Source organism: Epinephelus fuscoguttatus, linkage group LG11, assembly GCF_011397635.1.
Source record: "Epinephelus fuscoguttatus linkage group LG11, E.fuscoguttatus.final_Chr_v1".
Classification (NCBI taxonomy): domain Eukaryota; kingdom Metazoa; phylum Chordata; class Actinopteri; order Perciformes; family Serranidae; genus Epinephelus; species Epinephelus fuscoguttatus.
The window spans coordinates 3,223,538-3,242,787 of record NC_064762.1 but is presented as its reverse complement, the minus strand read 5'-3'; the positions used below and the strand labels follow the sequence as shown (position 1 = coordinate 3,242,787).

Sequence of the window (19,250 nt, the reverse complement as noted above, 5' to 3'; positions counted from 1 at the left end):
TGTTTTATATTCTAGTTTCTTCAAAATAGCCACCCTTTGCTCTGATTACTGCTTTGCACACTCTTGGCATTCTCTCCATGAGCTTCAAGAGGTAGTCACCTGAAATGGTTTCCACTTCACAGGTGTGCCTTATCAGGGTTAATTAGTGGAATTTCTTGCTTTATCAATGGGGTTGGGACCATCAGTTGTGTTGTGCAGAAGTCAGGTTAATACACAGCCGACAGCCCTATTGGACAACTGTTAAAATTCATATTATGGCAAGAACCAATCAGCTAACTAAAGAAAAACGACTGGCCATCATTACTTTAAGAAATGAAGGTCAGTCAGTCCGGAAAATTGCAAAAACTTTAAATGTGTCCCCAAGTGGAGTCGCAAAAACCATCAAGCGCTACAACGAAACTGGCACACATGAGGACCGACCCAGGAAAGGAAGACCAAGAGTCACCTCTGCTTCTGAGGATAAGTTCATCCGAGTCACCAGCCTCAGAAATCGCAAGTTAACAGCAGCTCAGATCAGAGACCAGATGAATGCCACACAGAGTTCTAGCAGCAGACCCATCTCTAGAACAACTGTTAAGAGGAGACTGCGCCAATCAGGCCTTCATGGTCAAATAGCTGCTAGGAAACCACTGCTAAGGAGAGGCAACAAGCAGAAGAGATTTGTTTGGGCCAAGAAACACAAGGAATGGACATTAGACCAGTGGAAATCTGTGCTTTGGTCTGATGAGTCCAAATTTGAGATCTTTGGTTCCAACCGTGTCTTTGTGAGACGAGAAAGGTGAACGGATGGATTCCACATGCCTGGTTCCCACTGTGAAGCATGGAGGAGGAGGTGTGATGGTGTGGGGTGTTTTGCTGGTGACACTGTTGGGGATTTATTCAAAATTGAAGGCACACTGAACCAGCATGGCTACCACAGCATCCTGCAGCGACATGCCATCCCATCCGGTTTGCGTTTAGTTGGACGATCATTTATTTTTCAACAGGACAATGACCCCAAACACACCTCCAGGCTGTGTAAGGGCTATTTGACCAAGAAGGAGAGTGATGGAGTGCTGCGGCAGATGACCTGGCCTCCACAGTCACCGGACCTGAACCCAATGGAGATGGTTTGGGGTGAGCTGGACCGCAGAGTGAAGGCAAAGGGGCCAACAAGTGCTAAACACCTCTGGGAACTCCTTCAAGACTGTTGGAAAACCATTTCAGGTGACTACCTCTTGAAGCTCATGGAGAGAATGCCAAGAGTGTGCAAAGCAGTAATCAGAGCAAAGGGTGGCTATTTTGAAGAAACTAGAATATAAAACATGTTTTCAGTTATTTCACCTTTTTTTGTTAAGTACATAACTCCACATGTGTTCATTCATAGTTTTGATGCCTTCAGTGAGAATCTACAATGTAAATAGTCATGAAAATAAAGAAAACGCATTGAATGAGAAGGTGTGTCCAAACTTTTGGCCTGTACTGTATATATCAATTTATAACCTACAGTATTTTGACATATTTCTCCTCCATTGCTGTTGTTGTTCAGCACATGTACATGTAACATGTGACGGTTGGGCTTTTTGATTAAGCCCTCCTCTGTGACTGGACGGCTCGGTAAAAAGTGACGTGACGAGTGCTGCGTTTTAGCTAAAGTTTAACACTTATTAACTCTCAGCAACCAGAAAAAAAACGCATACATGCAGCACTCAGCGCCTCATCATGCTGCTTACATTTGTAGGAGAGTGTACATATGTGGCACCTCTACTGGAAAGAATTTTAAAAATACACTAGCCTCAAGAAAAAGCACGTATCTTTTCGAGGAGTCGAGGCAAAGCTGTCCACATGTTGATGTTTTTCTTTCTTTGGCATTTAATGGCAGCCTAGAACACTTAAACACATGTATGCTGCCCTGTCAGTTCCAGAAGATTTGCAAGCGTTACCCTTTCAGAATTTTGGCACCAGCTTGTTGCTGAAGTATCTGTTCATGTGACATCCCTACAAAAGACACCCTGGAGTTGCATTCTGGGAGGTGTTGACTCATGAAGACAATCTAAATGGGTCCAAGTGTGTTTCCTGTCGGGATGTTGGGTACTGGAGTAGCTGGCAGGAAGTAAACAGGGACCAAAGCTGTTACCATAGCAACAGAATAGCAATGAAATGGTATAAAAGCCCAGTTCAAACCAAAGACTTGCAACAAGACAAGTTGAAACTTTGCCACTACTTGCAATGCGCCAGTCTGCACGGTTCTGAAAATCTGCCAGTTTACACCAATACAACTAGACAAGACGGTGTGTCATCGTCATAGCAACTACTCTCTGTACCTTCAATTTAACTTTCCAGCTGTTCAGGCTAATTTTGTAGCTAAATATACTCAGTAGCTTCTTATAATGCCACTGAGGATAGTGATAGTGAGAGACTTGCTACAGTTGCGTTTCTAGTAGTGATGAAACAGCGAAAAATATAAACAAAACGTCCTCAGATTCAGATGAGTCATATCCCCGATGAATACACCACAATCATTGAAATAACCAGCACTGTTTGCGTGGGGATGAAAATGAGACCAACTCAGGCTTGGCAGGGACGGAGGGCTGTTGTCAAGACAGTGCAAGCAAGCCGTCTGCAGAAAGTTTGTAACTCACTTGGCCAGTACAGGCTGGACTTCTGTACAAGTTGATTGGCTGTACGAACAGGTGACATACCCGATGTTCTGAAACCAGCTGCTGGCGACTTGACAAGCTGAGTCACAGGTGACAACGTCAGCCAGCTTGAGTCAAGCTAAGATGGTCCGGTTAACAGGGCTGCAGCTTTTCTCTGCAATGTTCTGAAAAAGTTTCGGTCTGATCTGGGTTTTAGGCGCTTCACGTCAAGGCATCTTGGCCTGTGCAGCTTCAGTTTTGCCCAGTCTTGCAATATCCTTTTCCTTCAAGCCCCCCAACTTTACAGACTAACTGCAGTGCCAGTGGAAAAAAACAAAGTGCTAATTTGTGCCTTTAATACTGTGATGCTCATTGTGACTCAGCAAATTTAAAGAACACCCAAATGATTAATTTAGTGTCTACAGAAACACAAATAAATGACAGCAACAAAGATGCTGTCTGATTCTGACTGTTACAAGACAATCCATTTATCTTCATTAATTAGAAACAGCTTTGTATGTAAGCAGTGAAATCCTGTTGGAAAAAAAAGGTTTCATATTTGTTATTACTACACTTTCTCCTATTAGTCCTTATTATTTTCAGTCCAAAAACAAAGTTGGGAAATGTTGGCAAAAGACGGATATGAATTTAATTAGATACAAAAAAGACTGAAGGGCAAATATGTGGCAATATCTTCATAATTGAGTTCATTTCCATTTCGGCTCATAGTAATTAAGTTTGGGATTTGTACACAAGTGAAGAGTACAGTGTTTTATCAGAGTGGATCAGTACCGCAGTGCATTTGCAGGGCTCTCTGCAGAAAGGCAGAGATGTGGTCGGACACAAGATAAACCCCTCTCCGACTACTCCCTAACACTGCAGAGACTTTTTCACTCGGCCAAATCCCACACTCTTGACTGTGTTTTTTTTTTTCTTCCATCCTTTGAAATCCTACGCAATGTTATCCTTCTGTATTCACCCCCAGTGAGCGCGAGCAGCGCTGGGTGAGACAGGAGTGGTGGGGGAGTGTCAGGGTGAGATAAGGGAGGAGAATGCCTGGGAGAGAGAGAGCAGATTCCTATTAAGCAAATTTCCCTCCTCCCGTGATGTATGAGCGCACTAACAATCACGACAGCGTTGCATGTATTCCTCCAATGTTGTGGCTTAAATGTAGCTAAAGAGGCCGTGGCACAGCAGCGCTCGGAGAGAGCCAGTGAATCTGTATAGTTCAGATGGACACAGGCTCTTTAATGTTTCATAAAGTAGTTTCAGTTCATATCAATCGTTCTGCACATGAAATATTTACAATCTACTTGTTTATTGAAATATTTAACGCTCCGACTCTGTTCATGCTCCAAGAAGCTCCGGGAGACTCTCGGACGGCTTGAAATTAGAGTATTTCTGCAAATCCTGATTAAAGTAAGATTACCAATGAGCCAGGGATCCTATGACTGAAGTACAAACAGGCCACCACCGCAACACACTGTGGCTAAAAAATCAGTGAACGTTCAATGAAGCTGGAGTCTAATGAGAGTCATCTCTCCGGACTGTGAGGCTGATGTAAACTGAAACACATCGAATGGAATATTTTATCTTTCCTTTGATTGTACGCTGGTGTGCCTCCCTTGGTTTGGGTGTTGCTAAAGCCTTATAAAACATTAAAGCATGGAGTGGAGGCCTGATCTACAGAATATTACCTAGCGTTACTGTCATCTGATAACAGCTTTAAAGCGCTGCCTGTAGGGCTCTTACAGATGCTCTCTGACCCCATTTAAAGGACAGTGTGTATGTGACCAGCAGGGTCTCCTGTAGGACGTCTGGTCTAATGAGTGTAGGCCGAGCGTGGGCTAAACGCGGTCTGATCTGTGATGTCACCGGTAATATGCTGGCAGGCCGTAACCGCTGGCCGGCTGAACGGCTCTTACTGCCACGTTATTAACACAGATCAGTGTACCTGCCTCTCTTCAAACACGATAAGCTTCAACACACAGCTCTGCTCAGTTCACTGCGTGAGCTGCCTAATACCCGACCAATAGGAAATTAATAGGTTCTCTGTGAGCGGTGCTGCCGTCTCAGCCAGTCCAACCTTGGAGACTGTTTCAGAGTTGTCTGTGAGTAAGGTAGGCTTTTGACCTTCCTGGGAAAAAAATCTCTTTAGACGTGTTTACATGTCTGACTGCAAGTCTGTAAAAACCAAGAAGGGAAAATGAGCCTTTTAGTCTTTCAGTGCAAAATTCCTCTAGTTTGTTTCTTTCCCTTTTGCAGCTCAGCGATTAAACAATGTCTGAAGCATAAACAGGGAATTTTGCACTAAAAAGACCAACTTTGCAAAAACGCCCTTCATGTGTCGACCTCACTGAATGATTACAGGAATGCCTTATTGCACAGGACAAGCACTGTCTGGGTTTTATCCTTACTCTCCTACATTTAAACCAGAAAGGGACCTTTTCATGATCAGTATGGAGAGAAGGAACGATAACAGCAGCCAGTAACTTATATCTACATATAGGAGTGTGAATATTTATGATCATCATCTCATTGTAAACACTAAGACAACAGAAGAAATCATTTTAAGGGGCGCCCAGTAGGTCAGTGGGTAAAGCAGGCACCCTATGTACAAACCAAAATTTGAATAAATAAATAAATTAATTAATTAATAACAATAAAAAATAGATGTTAGCAATTATTTGAGATTTTACAATGCAACATCAGAAAAAAAGGATTCATAAAATCCTACTTCCCATTTGTTAGCATTTTTTGACTTTTGAAGATTTATTTAAGACATTTAATAATAATTAAGGCCTTATTTTTAGATCAGTCGTCTTTTTAAAGATCCACAGGAAGCCTGAGGAGGGAGTGAAATGAGGGTCTGTGTTGAAAATATTTCACTGGTGGATGAAGGAACTGAAAACCTGAGTAAAAATGACTTTGGTAGAAGTTAAAGTCGCCTGTTAGAATATTACTCGAGTAAACGTCTTAAAGTATCTGATATTTACTGTATCTAAGTACCAAAAGTAAAAGTACAAGGGAATGTACTTAATTTCAAAATGCATGGGTCAGACCATCTTAAAATGGACTGTCGTTATATTTGAATAAAAACACGTTTTTTTTTTCACAGCTTCATTTGTCTGTCCGTCCCTTCATCCCTCCTTCCTTCTTCCTTTCCTTCCCTATTTTGTCCAAAGGAACTTCAGCTCAGTTCAGACCAAAGATTTGCGACGAAACAAGTTGAAACAGGCAACTACTTGCAATGCGCCTTTCTGCAACGTTATAAAATCTGCCGGTTCACGCCAATGCAACTAGAAGAGACGGCGTATCATCTCTAGTCAACGACTCTCTGTGCTTCTGATCTGTAACGTCGACAGGAAGTGACCGCCATGAGACGGCGTATCGTCTCTAGTCAACGACTCTCTGTGCTTCTGATCTGTAACGTCGACAGGAAGTGACCGCCATGAGACGGCGTATCGTCTCTAGTCAACGACTCTCTGCGCTTCTGATCTGTAACGTCGACAGGAAGTGACCGCCATGAGACGGCGTATCATCTCTAGTCAACGACTCTCTGCGCTTCTGATCTGTAACGTCGACAGGAAGTGACCGCCATGAGACGGCGTATCATCTCTAGTCAACGACTCTCTGCGCTTCTGATCTGTAACGTTGACAGGAAGTGACCGCCATGAGACGGCGTATCATCTCTAGTCAACGACTCTCTGCGCTTCTGATCTGTAACGTCGACAGGAAGTGACCGCCATGAGACGGCATATCATCTCTAGTCAACGACTCTCTGCGCTTCTGATCTGTAACGCTGACAGGAAGTGACCGCCATGAGACGGCGTATCGTCTCTAGTCAACGACTCTCTGCGCTTCTGATCTGTAACGCTGACAGGAAGTGACCGCCATGAGACGGCGTATCGTCTCTAGTCAACGACTCTCTGCGCTTCTGATCTGTAACGTCGACAGGAAGTGACCGCCATGAGACGGCGTATCGTCTCTAGTCAACGACTCTCTGCGCTTCTGATCTGTAACGTCGACAGGAAGTGACCGCCATGAGACGGCGTATCGTCTCTAGTCAAGCGTCTGCTCTGCGTCTTTCTGATCTGTAACGTCGACAGGAAGTGACCGCCATGAGACGGCGTATCGTCTCTAGTCAACGACTCTCTGCGCTTCTGATCTGTAACGTCGACAGGAAGTGACCGCCATGAGACGGCGTATCGTCTCTAGTCAACGACTCTCTGCGCTTCTGATCTGTAACGTCGACAGGAAGTGACCACCATGAGACGGCGTATCGTCTCTAGTCAACGTCTCTCTGCGCTTCTGATCTGTAACGTCGACAGGAAGTGACCGCCATGAGACGGCGTATCATCTCTAGTCAACAACTCTCTGTACTTCGTTCTGATTTGCAGCTTTTCAGACTTATTTTGTGGCTGAATATGATTTGTAGCTTCTTAAAATCTGAATGAGGATAGTGATAGTGAGATACTGGCTACAGTGATGAAACAAACAAAACGAGCATCAGATGGACTGTATTCATTATAAATACACCACAATAATATAAGTAAGCAGCGCCAATTAATCAGTCAATGAGAATGTGTGTGGGCGGGGCCATAAGCACATACAGCGAGCAGCAGCAGGGACCCATCGTCCGACAGGGGCACACCATGAGGACAGAAACAGAGGGCTGAGTGGGGACGGAGCACCTGCTGCAGCATGCAATCACAGCGTCTACAGTCATTTTGACTTGACCAGCTGACTTCTCTACAAGCTGATTGGCTGTAGAAACAGGTGATGTGCTTTAAGTTCTAAAACCAGCTGCCAGCTACTTGACCAGCGGAGTTGCAGGGGACACCATCAGCCAGCTTGAGTCGAGCTCAGACAGACGTTCTAAAATGGTTTTGTCTTGTCGCGAATCTTTGGTGTGAACTGGGCTTTATATGCTCAAAGGAAATGTATTGGAGTAAAAGTGAAAGTTGACAGGACCGCTTATCCTGTTAGGGGTCGTGATAGTCTGGTGACCTGCACCAGCCTATCACAGGGCTGACACATAGAGACAGACAACCATTCACACTCACATTCACACCTACGGACAATTTAGAGTCACCAATTAACCTGCATGTCTTTGGACTGTGGGAGGAAGCTGGAGCACCTGGAGGAAACCCACGCTGACACAGGGAGAACATGCAGACTCTGCACAGAGGGGCTCCCACACCCTGGGTTTGTACAGACAGTAAGTAGAGAAACTCCCCAAAAGCATTAAAGTACAGTAACAAAATGTTGAATCTTACTGCAAAAGATCAACTTGAAAGAAAATGTGAAGCTGCCCATTAATACAGAATGAATATTAAGCTGTATAAATACCATACACTCGCTTCCTTCTGAACATAATTAAACCAACAGGAATACAAAAAAAAAAAAAAAAAACCAGAAACAGTTGTTTGCGTGGATCATTTGATTTTGCAATCTGTGGTGTGCTTCTGCTTTCAAAGCCTGTCCTGGGTCACAAGTGAGTCAGCCGTTAAGTGCCCCTTTTGAGAGAGATGAAAGCGGCGCTCACGCAAACAAGTAAATTTAGTTAAGGACGCAATCAAAAGAAATAACAGATTGGCATACAAATTCAGGGAGTCTTTGTTGTTGTCACTGCATTCTCAAATCTCATAAATATTTCATGCATTGTGTTCCCTGATACTGAGATTGTGGCTGACATTATTTTAAATTTAAAAAAAAGGAAGACAGTGAGATAAGGCGATTTGAGGAGACTCTGACTCTGTATATGTATGTTCTCTTTACAGGCCATGTGGCGTTTCTATATAACCCCAGCATGTCTGTGTCAAAGAGAAATGATGTTTTAAAAAGGCCTTTGTAAATGTGTAAATCAGACTGAGGCATTAGTCTACAATCCCTCTGAGCTGTGTTCGCGAGAGCCGCACCACATCTCTGTTTGTCAGCGCTGAGGAATTGCAGCTGTCGAAAATGATGCGGTCCCATTAGTGACGGAATCCAAGCTGAGACGGAGCCAGACAGAAAGCCGCTGTGGGGACAAGATGATAACAAGGTACTCATTGGAGATGTGAGGGATGGTGTTTGTGCATCACTCTCTGTGTGTGTCTGATGAGGAAGGGGAGGGGGTGGGGGGTGGGGGTGGGGGTTAAGATAAAGACAGAGAGAGGGAGAGGAGGCATGGAGAATGAGAAAGAGAGGGAAACGGCAAAGGGAGAAAAAGGATGGGGGAGATAAGACGAGACAAATAGAGAGGGGAACAATGACACTGGGGAGTAAGAAGGAGTGACTGGGACAGTAATCAGAGGAAGGCAACGCTGAAACAGATGAATCAAAGCAGCGACTGAAGCGAGTGAGTCGACGAGAGACAGCACGCGCCCCAATAGCCGGTGCCCTGACAGATTGGCAGGTTTATTCACAGAGAGTAACTGATCTCTCATCCTGCAGATCGCTTCACCTCTGAGCTAAGCCGTGTGCATCATAGCAGGATAAAGACACGTTACAAATGTCGCAAAGGAAATCACTTCATTCAGTGCAGCAAATGTGAGTGCAGCCGACTATGATGTCACACTACAGAGGAAGCTACCGACGGTACATAAACTAGCTCTTAACAAACAACAACACTGACCTACAGTTTAACTAGGACTGCCTCGCTGCTGTAGGCTGCCATGATGTCTGATGTCTGACTAGAACAGGGTTAGGCTACCTTTGGCTCAGGAGCCACATGTGGCTCTTTCCCCAGTGGCTTTTCCATGGCATGTTAATTCTCATTCATCATTGTTGTCAACCTTAAGAAGGTCTTACCCTCTCCAACTGCAAAATGTGTAGCCTATACACCAATAAGAAAGCATTAGCTCGTCTTCAGTCTCCGTAGCTAGGCTAGCTATTGATTCCCAATCCAAAAAACCAAACATCTAGGAAAATAGAGTGTTTAACAGGGTTTGGACAGGTTTGTTTGGTTTTAACCACCAACGCTGTAAAGTTAAAGTACCAAATAATCACAGAGAGTTCACTGCAGGGTAGCCACCTGTGGTAAACCATGTTTTTGAATGCTCATGTAGACCTACTAATAATGTTGATAGGCTAATTCAGACCTAATAAGCTGTGTTACAGGGTATATGCAGGAATCCTGAGGTTAATTTCAATACCTTTTTAAGACTTTTTTAAGACCTTCCAAAAAAACCTTAAGACCTCATTGCCACTTCAAGTAGCTAACGGCAGCCTTATGGCTAGCCCCCTGCATGTGGGATTTAACTGCATTTATTCCCATCAAGGCTACGCTGATCTTCTTTTTGCAGGATTTGCAATAGGCTTCCCGGTTGGTACCTTTGACTGTCTTTATCAAATCTTTAAACTCTGGCATCTCCAGCAATGAGTCAGCGGACTTGCATTTTCCCATTTTTATTGTCTTTTGCTCCTCTGTTTGGTGCCTGGACATGCGCCGTCGCGTGATGTCGCACAGGTACGCGCACGGCCCCGAGTGGCAGTCCGAGTGTGCCTACCTACACATCGCTGTTTGTAATAGTCGCGAGGAGGAAAATAAATTATACATTCATGGATACTTTTTGACAAATCTTGAATTCCAAGAAAATTTAATACTTCATAAAATTGCGGTTAAGACTTTTTAATACTTTTTAAGAGCCTTAATTTTCCGACATTTGATTTATCAACTTTTAATACTTTTTAAGACCCCGCAGACACCCTGTGTTACCTTGATTTAAAGCTCAAATTTGTTTTTATATGTTTTATGTTTTGACTCATAAAAAAGGGATTTAAGAAATGGAGCCAAGCCAGTAAACATTGCAAGATGGCTACGGATGAACACCAGTTGTTTGAAACGGCTTTGGCCGCTACAATGAACGAGTTAGACTTGGCTTTTTCTCTAAAAGAGGAACAGAAGACGGCGCTCGAGTCTTTCCTTTGCAAGAAGGATGTTTTTGCTGTTTTGCCGACCGGATACGGCAACAGTCTAATCTACCTGTTAGCTCCGCTGGTAGCTAAGCTCTGGATACGTCACCCCGTGTGTTGTTCTGATTGGTCGTAGTGTTATCCAGTTGCGTGCAGTGATATTTTCAAATGCATGCTTGGTGCCGCCCCTCGAGTTGGGCCATTCGCATTACTCATAGCCAGACCCTAAATCTTTCTAGATTTGGGTAGTTTTGTCTGTGGTTATGTCTGTGGTGAACCACTGCACTGTCATGTTTACTATGTATTGCTTGAAGTTGATTGCAGCTGGGTCTAGCACTATTGCCCGAGCAAAATTTTCCTATGGAGACAATAAAGTATGTCTTATCTTATCTTTACTTGAAAGAAAACACTTATGATATTGAGATATCCAAAATTTAAGACAATTTAGTCTCATATCACGATACCAATATAATAGTGGTCTACTGCCCAGTCCCAACAGTCCTGAGTGTCACTATATTGACATGCAGAATTCCAGAGAATAAATGTCAGTAAGAAACATATTATCTTCACTGAGAGACTATTTTTGCAGACAATGTTTAATCTTTAAATGGTGCTACGAGAATTACCTGAAGCTTAATATCAGCAAAACCACTGACCTTGTGGTGGACTACTAGAGGAACAGGATACAATACAAAGTTGTAGCCTTCACAGTTGACAGTGCTTCAAATATAGACGATGCTGCAAAGACTCTACAAATTTTAAAACGTGGATGCCTCACACACATCTTCAACCTGGCAGCACAGAAGTTTCAAACAATCAGCACAGTTTCAAGATTAGTGTCACCAATTTAGTGTCTGACCAAATGTCTCCCCTTCTGTTCCTGAGATGTGATGTTAAATAATGGAAGGAAAGTGTTTCATGCAGAACATTATGATGTCACAGTGAAGCTGACCTTTGACCTTTTGGATATAAAATGTCATCACTTCATCATTTTATCCTGTGAGACACTTGTGTGGAATTCTGTCATAATTAGTGAGTTATGGACAAAAACGTGTTTTGTGAGGTCACAGTGACCCTTGACCACCAAAATCTAATTAGTTCATCCTTGAGTCCGAGTGGACGTTTGTGCCAAATTTGAAGGAATTCCCCCCTCTCTCATTGAGTCCGTCCTTTTCTTTCTATGATTGGTGATCTAAAAATAGGAACAAACTGAACAAAAACTGTCAAGCTGTGCTGAAAGATTACAGGTGCGACCCATAATGACCTTAGCACCTGTATGAGTGAGGGCAAAGGATCAGACTGTTGTTGCTGGACCCTCGACATCCTTTACATGCTGAGATCCAGATGCTTCCATCAGGGTGCAGGTTTAGTCTCCCCAAAGGTGGCACTAATAGAGGCACTAATAAATACCGATTGTCCTTCGTTCCATGTGGTATTGGTTTTTCAAATAAACTGTAACCCTGGATGTCAAGTTACTGCATCTTCTTTTAATTTTTCCATCATTCAGCGTGACAAAGAAGTAGAGATACAGATCTTGTGCTGTTATGTATTTGTGTTGGACTACTGCCTGTAAGGCGAACTGCCCCTTGGGGACATTAAAGTTTTGTTAATCTTGAACAACTCTGGCCATGGCTGTCAAGGCACCAAAAGTTTAGATTCAACAGTCGGTTAGCCTCACACCAAAGACACCAGTGTCCTGATTGTAGGGAGCTAAAGCAGCTAGCAGTGTAGCTGCTAACACCACAATATTAATTAAATAGTAAAGTGATAACAGGATTTGTAAAGCACCTGCTACCACTCTCTCTTTGTTTTTTAAAGTTAATTTAAAAGTTAATTGACAAAATACCAGCGCCCCCCTTGATCAAATTACAACAAAGTAATTGCCAAAGACAACTGGGGGCCGTTGGGGCCCTCTGGGGTCAGTCTCCCACTTTGCCTGGTTGGTAATCCATTCCTCCCTAATAGAACCAGATAGCTGCCTCACAGTTACACTGAAGGACGGGACATAGATCTCTTAAACACTGTTTTGGCGATTCAAACTAATGTGTATCCTGTTAGCCTGGACCCATATTGTGTCATTCATGTTAGCTTAGAAAAAGCCAAAATTTCCACGAGTAAAGCTGCTTTAAAGAGCAGCACATATGTTCAATCCTGCTGCCAACTCAAGGAAATAATCCACACAGCACTCTGCCATACAGCCCTGATACACCAGGAGTAACAACAGGTTGAAATCCTGTCAGCACAGAGGACAGAGAATACTGCTGTAAATTATCCCACGTTTGTAAACCAATTGGTGCACAGTTTAAATCCTGCATGGGCACGGGTTGTTCTGGTCAACATGTGGCTCGCAAAACTTTAATTACATCAGTAGTAGTGTATCATTGTCCTTCATGATAGGCATAACAGCCTGAGATATGCAGTACATAAACCAAACTCTGATACATCTTCTCTCACACAAACCCAAACAGCCTTTTTTGTCGTAGTTAGTTAATAAATTCATCAGAAAATCCATACAGGAGCTAACACACCAGAAGAGAGCATAGATGTAAAAAAAAGCTTTGTTTCAAGGTTCCAACAAAACATGCAGTAATTATGCAGACATGCCTACATTTGTTAAAGCTGTGAGCTGCAGTTTTATATTGGCGTCATTGGGCAAAAATCCCATAATAACCTTTGAGCATACAAGTGGTCTGTAAGTCCTCCTGCACCTCTGCTTGGCTCCGTTCTCAGGGTTCAGACAATCTAGCCTGGGATGGGAGACTTTGGCCAATTACAGGTCATTTCAAGAGAGAGGGCATTCCTGTTGGCTGTTCTACAAATGCAGATGTGTGTACGTCCTTCAGTGAAAGCATGACTCAATAACGGAGAATCCTGCAGAGAAAGTTGCAGGAGCCCCCAAAAAGATGGCGGACTTATCAAAAAAGAGAGTCTAAAAGAGTCTAACAATAAATGAAATAAAACACGTTTCAGTAATGGCAAAGGGTTTCAGAGATGGAGAGAAAATGTTGCTAAAGGTTAGCCTTCTGCTGCCAGAGTCTTCAAGTTTTCATTTATGTAGCTAACATTTGCAAAAGCCTCGAATCACAGTGTGTCCTCCGTCTCATTCTTCGCTGATACAGACCACCTCGCTGGGAAGAGAGAAGGCATCAGCTTCGGAGACTGACCCTCAGTTAGTGGCCAGAACGACCTGAATCACGCTACCGCGAATCTCTCAAGACAGATTCTGCAATTTACATTGTAGAATCTGTCGGCAGCCCTGTGTGAAAGACAACTACAGAGGGGGGAGGGCGGGGCTTGGGAGGGTGTACCTACAGAAACAGCAAGCTCCACATCCATGGCGACCGCTCCACCCAAAATGTCGTCACGTCAACGTGAAAAACATGGACAACAGCACAACTTACAAGCGTTGTGCATCCACCAGCACACCTTCCACTCCTCACGACAGGAAAAAAAAGGGCATTAGCGGCAACATTTGTCCCGCCGTTTGGTTCGAGTTGCAGGTAGGAGTGTAACACTGGGGGCACCGCCGGAAGTGAAGGGGGTGAGCGATCCCCGAGGCCCCTGCACTTCCGTAAGTTTCTGCCCGAAAAACTACGGGCAGTGCCTCCAGAGGTAAAGGAAGAAAGTTTATTTTGTTTTGTTTTGTTTTACCAATGGATTTCCAGATTGAGCTAGCGCAAACAACAGCTCCAGAGGACCAGACAGCCCTGACTTCCCGACAGATCAGCAAACTTTCTGTTGCTGCTGTTACAGATGTTGATGATACTGCTGTGACACCCAGTGATGGGGGGGTTTGTGTTTGCCTAACTCAAGTTGCTACAGCCACCGACGGAAGGTCAGTCTCTGAAGCTGCTGCCCGTTCCCACTTCTGTTAAAGCAGTAAACAGCAGCAGGGAGTGAGGCGGAGGGACTGTGGGGTTGCTAAGTAGCTAATTCTTGTCTGATCTGTGGTCTGATAAACAGAGAGAGAGCTCAACATTAAAATTCAATTAAATAAATCAATGTATGGGAAGCAATAGGTTACTGTATGAAGCATCTGCACTGCCTGCCCCGGCTTTAATTCATCTCTATATGTGCATCAACAGAGATGATGCGATCATGTGTTGTGTGTCTGTGCATCTTCTGTAAGTGTTGAATGCTACATCCAAGTTGAGAAGCAAGTGCATCTGTGCATGAGCTCATGTGCACGTCAGCATGTGTTGCACTGTGCTGTAAGCAGCGGATGGGTGCGTTTGAACGCACATACTAAAGGTGGGATTGTATAATTACCGCTATAGAAATATAATTACAACCTTGAAATGTGGCAATTATATGTGGCAATTACACAGGTTGCATGAGGCTGACTTCTATGAGCCGCGGAGTGGATGACAGCTTCCGATCCCCATGAAGTCTTGCAAGGCCATTTATTCCGCGTTATATTAATAGCACCTCTCTTGCTTTCATAGGCAGGACGCCTACTCATCCTGTTTCAGCTAATTATCGTGGCATTAGGCTGTACTTCACTCTTTTTGTCCTTGGTAGACTTGCCAATAAACCCAGGTGGATTGTGATCGTCCGACAGCTGTTTCTGATTTTTACTTGATTATACATCCCCAGTTATTTTTTTTCTTTTTTTGAATGTGCTTAATTAAGTTTTTGCTGATGGCTCCCTCATCACTTTTAAGCCAATAAATTGGATCGCCATTTGCAATCAAACTGTGGTTTAATCATGGCACAGTTGTATCAGCTGTGTGGAAGAAAGATCGAATACAACAGGCAAACATTGATGAGATGACAATACCATGAAGCAATTCCCGACAGCATTGCTGAGCGATCCCCAGAGGTAGGACGTTTACTTGTTTTAAGTGTTGAACACTAGAATTCTTGTGCTCCCAGATAAAGCCAATGAGGGGAAATTATGTCCTTTTTTAATCTAAATGTTTCTTTTTTCTTTGTTTACAACATAATGTTCCTAGGAGGACATATTATCCCTGCAGAGATGTGTTGCACATTTAAGATATTTTTAACTTAGTATACTCGTATATCGCCCAATTAAAGCCGTAATTAATGCAGCAGCATTGTGCTTCCAGGAAAATGTGAACCTTAATGCACATGACAAACACACAGCCTGGATCAAGCTCTCCGCAAAACGGCTACACCGCCGAAAACAAAGCTCAAAGGTCAAAAGTCTCAGATTGTGCCTTAAACATGTTGTTTCTATGAAATTCCCTGTGATGACATGTTTGTGGGCTCTGCTCTCTGCTTAGTGTTTCTCCGCACATCCTCTTGCCCCCAGTGTGCTTCCATCATCCCACCGCAGACAATTGGAAAATGTAATTTCTTCTTGTTGAATGAATGGGTGGGAGTGCACATGAACGTCCGCCCGGGCGATGTATGTCTCTGTCTTGGAGCGAAACACACTGTCCACAAGGACATGCTAAATCAGCAGAAAGGTCAAACAGTGTGCAGCAGAGAGGGGGTCTGAGTAGGAACGCTCTGGCACTTCCTTTGTGGGTGTCCAGTCAATGCTTCTGGATACTAGGCAACTGAAGCAATAACATTTTCACAGTCTGGAGGAATTTTTTTTTTTTTTTTTTTTTTTGCTTTCATGTGAACACTGTGTGCCTGTTTTAGTTTCTATTGCATGCATGGCCCCGGCCATTCAAGCAGACCTGAATTACATTCTCCTTCCACTTGAAAATATTCCCATTCAGGAGAAAGCCTAAGTATGCTTCTCATGTCTGGCCTCTTCCTCTCTCCTCATTGTGCTTTTATAGCAACTGGAGAAACTTTCTACTTCAGAAAAGATTTAAAAAAAATCCATTTGAGCTGCGTTTGAAACTCCGAATGGGAAGTTTCCCAGCGCTTGGCAGTAATGTGCCCATAAGTTGTTCGCAAACCACCGATAAATCCAAAATAAGAACCCTCAAAGAACCGGCAAAGGAGATGACAACAGCGTGCAGTGTTGTGGGTTTGCCCTTACGCTCTCGGTTCATCGCATCTGACACAAACTGGAACAAAGGATCCCATAGTTCTTCCAGCAACCCCTTGACATCAGGATTTAGATGGCGCATTAGTGTTTTTCTCACGCTGCAGTAAATGAAGCAGGCAGGCATGTTGGCCTGTAGTCGACACAGAACATCGGGATACAGTTGATAAATTTTCAAGGCTGCTGCTGCAGCGATGTGTGCTGAAAAATGGCAAAGATGGCGCTAGTGCATTACAACAGTACATAGGCTCATTAGCCTTTTCTTCAGTTCACCAGTTTTGATTATGAATCCTTTCATCATTTCCTCCAGTGTGTGTGGATTTTTTCCGCCAGTGAGAGCTCACATATGTGTGCACATGTGAGAGTGACACCAGAAGCCTCCACGCTGCTTTCATGTTTGCTGAAACCAGGTTATCTGTCGTTTTGGCAGTTTTGTGTCACATTGTTAAAACAGAGTTACAGTTTCAACATCTGACAATCACGGGCACATTTTTCTGTTAAAGTTTGGGTTCAGTTTTCTCTCCCAGCTTGCAGCACCAAAAGCATCTTTTTTCTTCCCCTGAGCTGCTTTAGTGTCTCTTTTTCTCAGGTGGTTGTTTTGAGTGGGCAGCCTTCCACAGCCGTTAGTACAAGAAACTAATTGAAGTGAAGTTTTTTCCCCCTCGTTTCCCATAACTAACTTGACATGTTGTGTGCCAGTATGATACCTCATGCGATGAGAGGCTCATTAGACCATGAAATTGAGCAACGTTACCTTGGCTTGTATAAAAATTTTGAGGGAGAGAAAGGAGGAAAGAGACAGAGGGAGGAAAAGAGAGCTAGAAAGACAATGTTGTTTGCTTTGCTTCAAATTAAAACATGGACAACAGTCATTATTCCTACAGCCGCTAGAGGATTTGAACATTAGTGTTTATTTTTGCGGGCATTTGCTGAAACAACGGATTCTGTTGTTTTGCACAGGAGGACACATTTCTGTGTCAGGCAGGTAAACTGGCTAAACACCACCTACGATGATCTAATTATCACCGCCTGCAAAAAAGAGAAGGCCTTATACCTCCTGCATCCCTCCCCCATCATTACTGCACCATTTTTTATCTTCAGCTGTGATTATTCACTTTCTTTCTCTCAGAGATTGCACTCAGCCAGTTACTTTAGACATCATTTTACTCTCATCAGTAAAACAAGTGAGTTGAGTCCCATTTGGAACAAACTATTAAAACCCACACACTGCCTAAAGAAGCAGTTTGTCATTTTGGGAAATACGCTTACTCGCTTTATTGCCAAGAGATAGATGAGAGGAGTGATACTGCTCATGTCTGTATGTGAAGTAAAAAAGATAGAGCTGCAGTAAATTAGTTTAGCTTAGCATAAAAACTGTAAGTGGGGGGAAACAGCTCGTGTTACTCTGCCTAAAGGTTGGGGGAAAAAAAAAATCCACCTACCGGCACCTCTAAAGCTCACTAATTGGCAGTGTCACTGTTGTGCCTTCAAAGCATCAACTTGATTTAATAATGGCATATAATTAATTATGAAATATATTCCCAAATCCTCATACTGTACTCTTCATATCTCTCTGTGAATTTATTTCATTTTTAATTAAAGTTTTACAAAAAAAGTATGTGCCTTTACCCCAATGAAATAAATCTCCAAATACATAAGTGAGGAAATAAATACATAAATGTGTAAATACATGCACATATAAATACATAAATAAGTCAATATAATTCAGTTAATAAATAAAAATGTTCATCAACAGATCAGTACGTAGGGCTGCACCCAACACAGACTTGTGTCAGTCGATCAGATTTGGCTGTTCAATACAAAAATTTGACCATTTGTTCCTTTGTTGAGGAACAGGGTTTGGCGGGACGTTCAGGATGACATGACGTTCACGTAATATAATAAAAGCCAAGTTAGCCCTCTAAGCTAATGCATGCTAACTATGCTAATGACATCACAAATGTGTAACAACTAGAGGTGTGCCATATCATTTCATTCACGGTAATACTGGTATATTTTTTTGATATCACATGAAAAATTCATATTGTGATACTTAATATTTCGACTTGTCCACATATTGGCGTCACACTGTTACCCACGGCAACAAGCATGGATGAAAGCGAAATTAGTACTGACTCTGCGGTGGTTCCAAAAAGAGGAGCAGCTTCAGTAGTGTGGAATAAACTGTGGCGTCCTGAATGGTTTATGAACAGCCCCGGACTTCTCAGACTCTTTTAGCGACTTAGCGCTCAGCGGGAACTCATTCAGCGGCTCCTCTGGCAGCAGCACAGCGTCTCTCCCTCTCCTCTCCTCTATTTTTTTTGTAATGTAAACCTATGTGATGCAACATCTTTTGCCAATACTAGATATCAAATAAATGTCAGAGACTATATCCTATGAAGTTGCCTTGAGCCACAAATTTACCACAGCTAACGAGAAGGCAGAAAATAATGTTACCTCGGAGCCTGACCAGGCAAAGCTTCTCTTCCTCCGGGCAGCTGCCTCTGTTCCTGTACCAGAGAGCAGTGTGAAAGCAAAGAGTGCTAAATCCAAAGCTAAATTGAATCTTTGACTTTCAGAGGGCATCCTTAAAATATTGGCTGAAATACAAGATATACATAGTTTTTTCTATAATTTAACCAACTTTTTAAATGGAGGAAATGAACACATATAGCTAAAAACTACAGGTTTTAAACTTAATTTGAACGTATGATTTGTGGGAGTTGAAATAGATCCAGCTGCCACACCAGGCTTTTGACTCAGTA

General features: G+C 43.1%; 1 protein-coding gene across 1 annotated transcript in view; it reads right to left on the bottom strand.

The window, feature by feature from the left end:
* The window catches only part of LOC125897554 (MAM domain-containing glycosylphosphatidylinositol anchor protein 2-like), a 178,938-nt gene that overhangs the window by 103,597 nt on the left and 56,091 nt on the right, over positions 1–19,250 (bottom strand). The window lies entirely within an intron of this gene.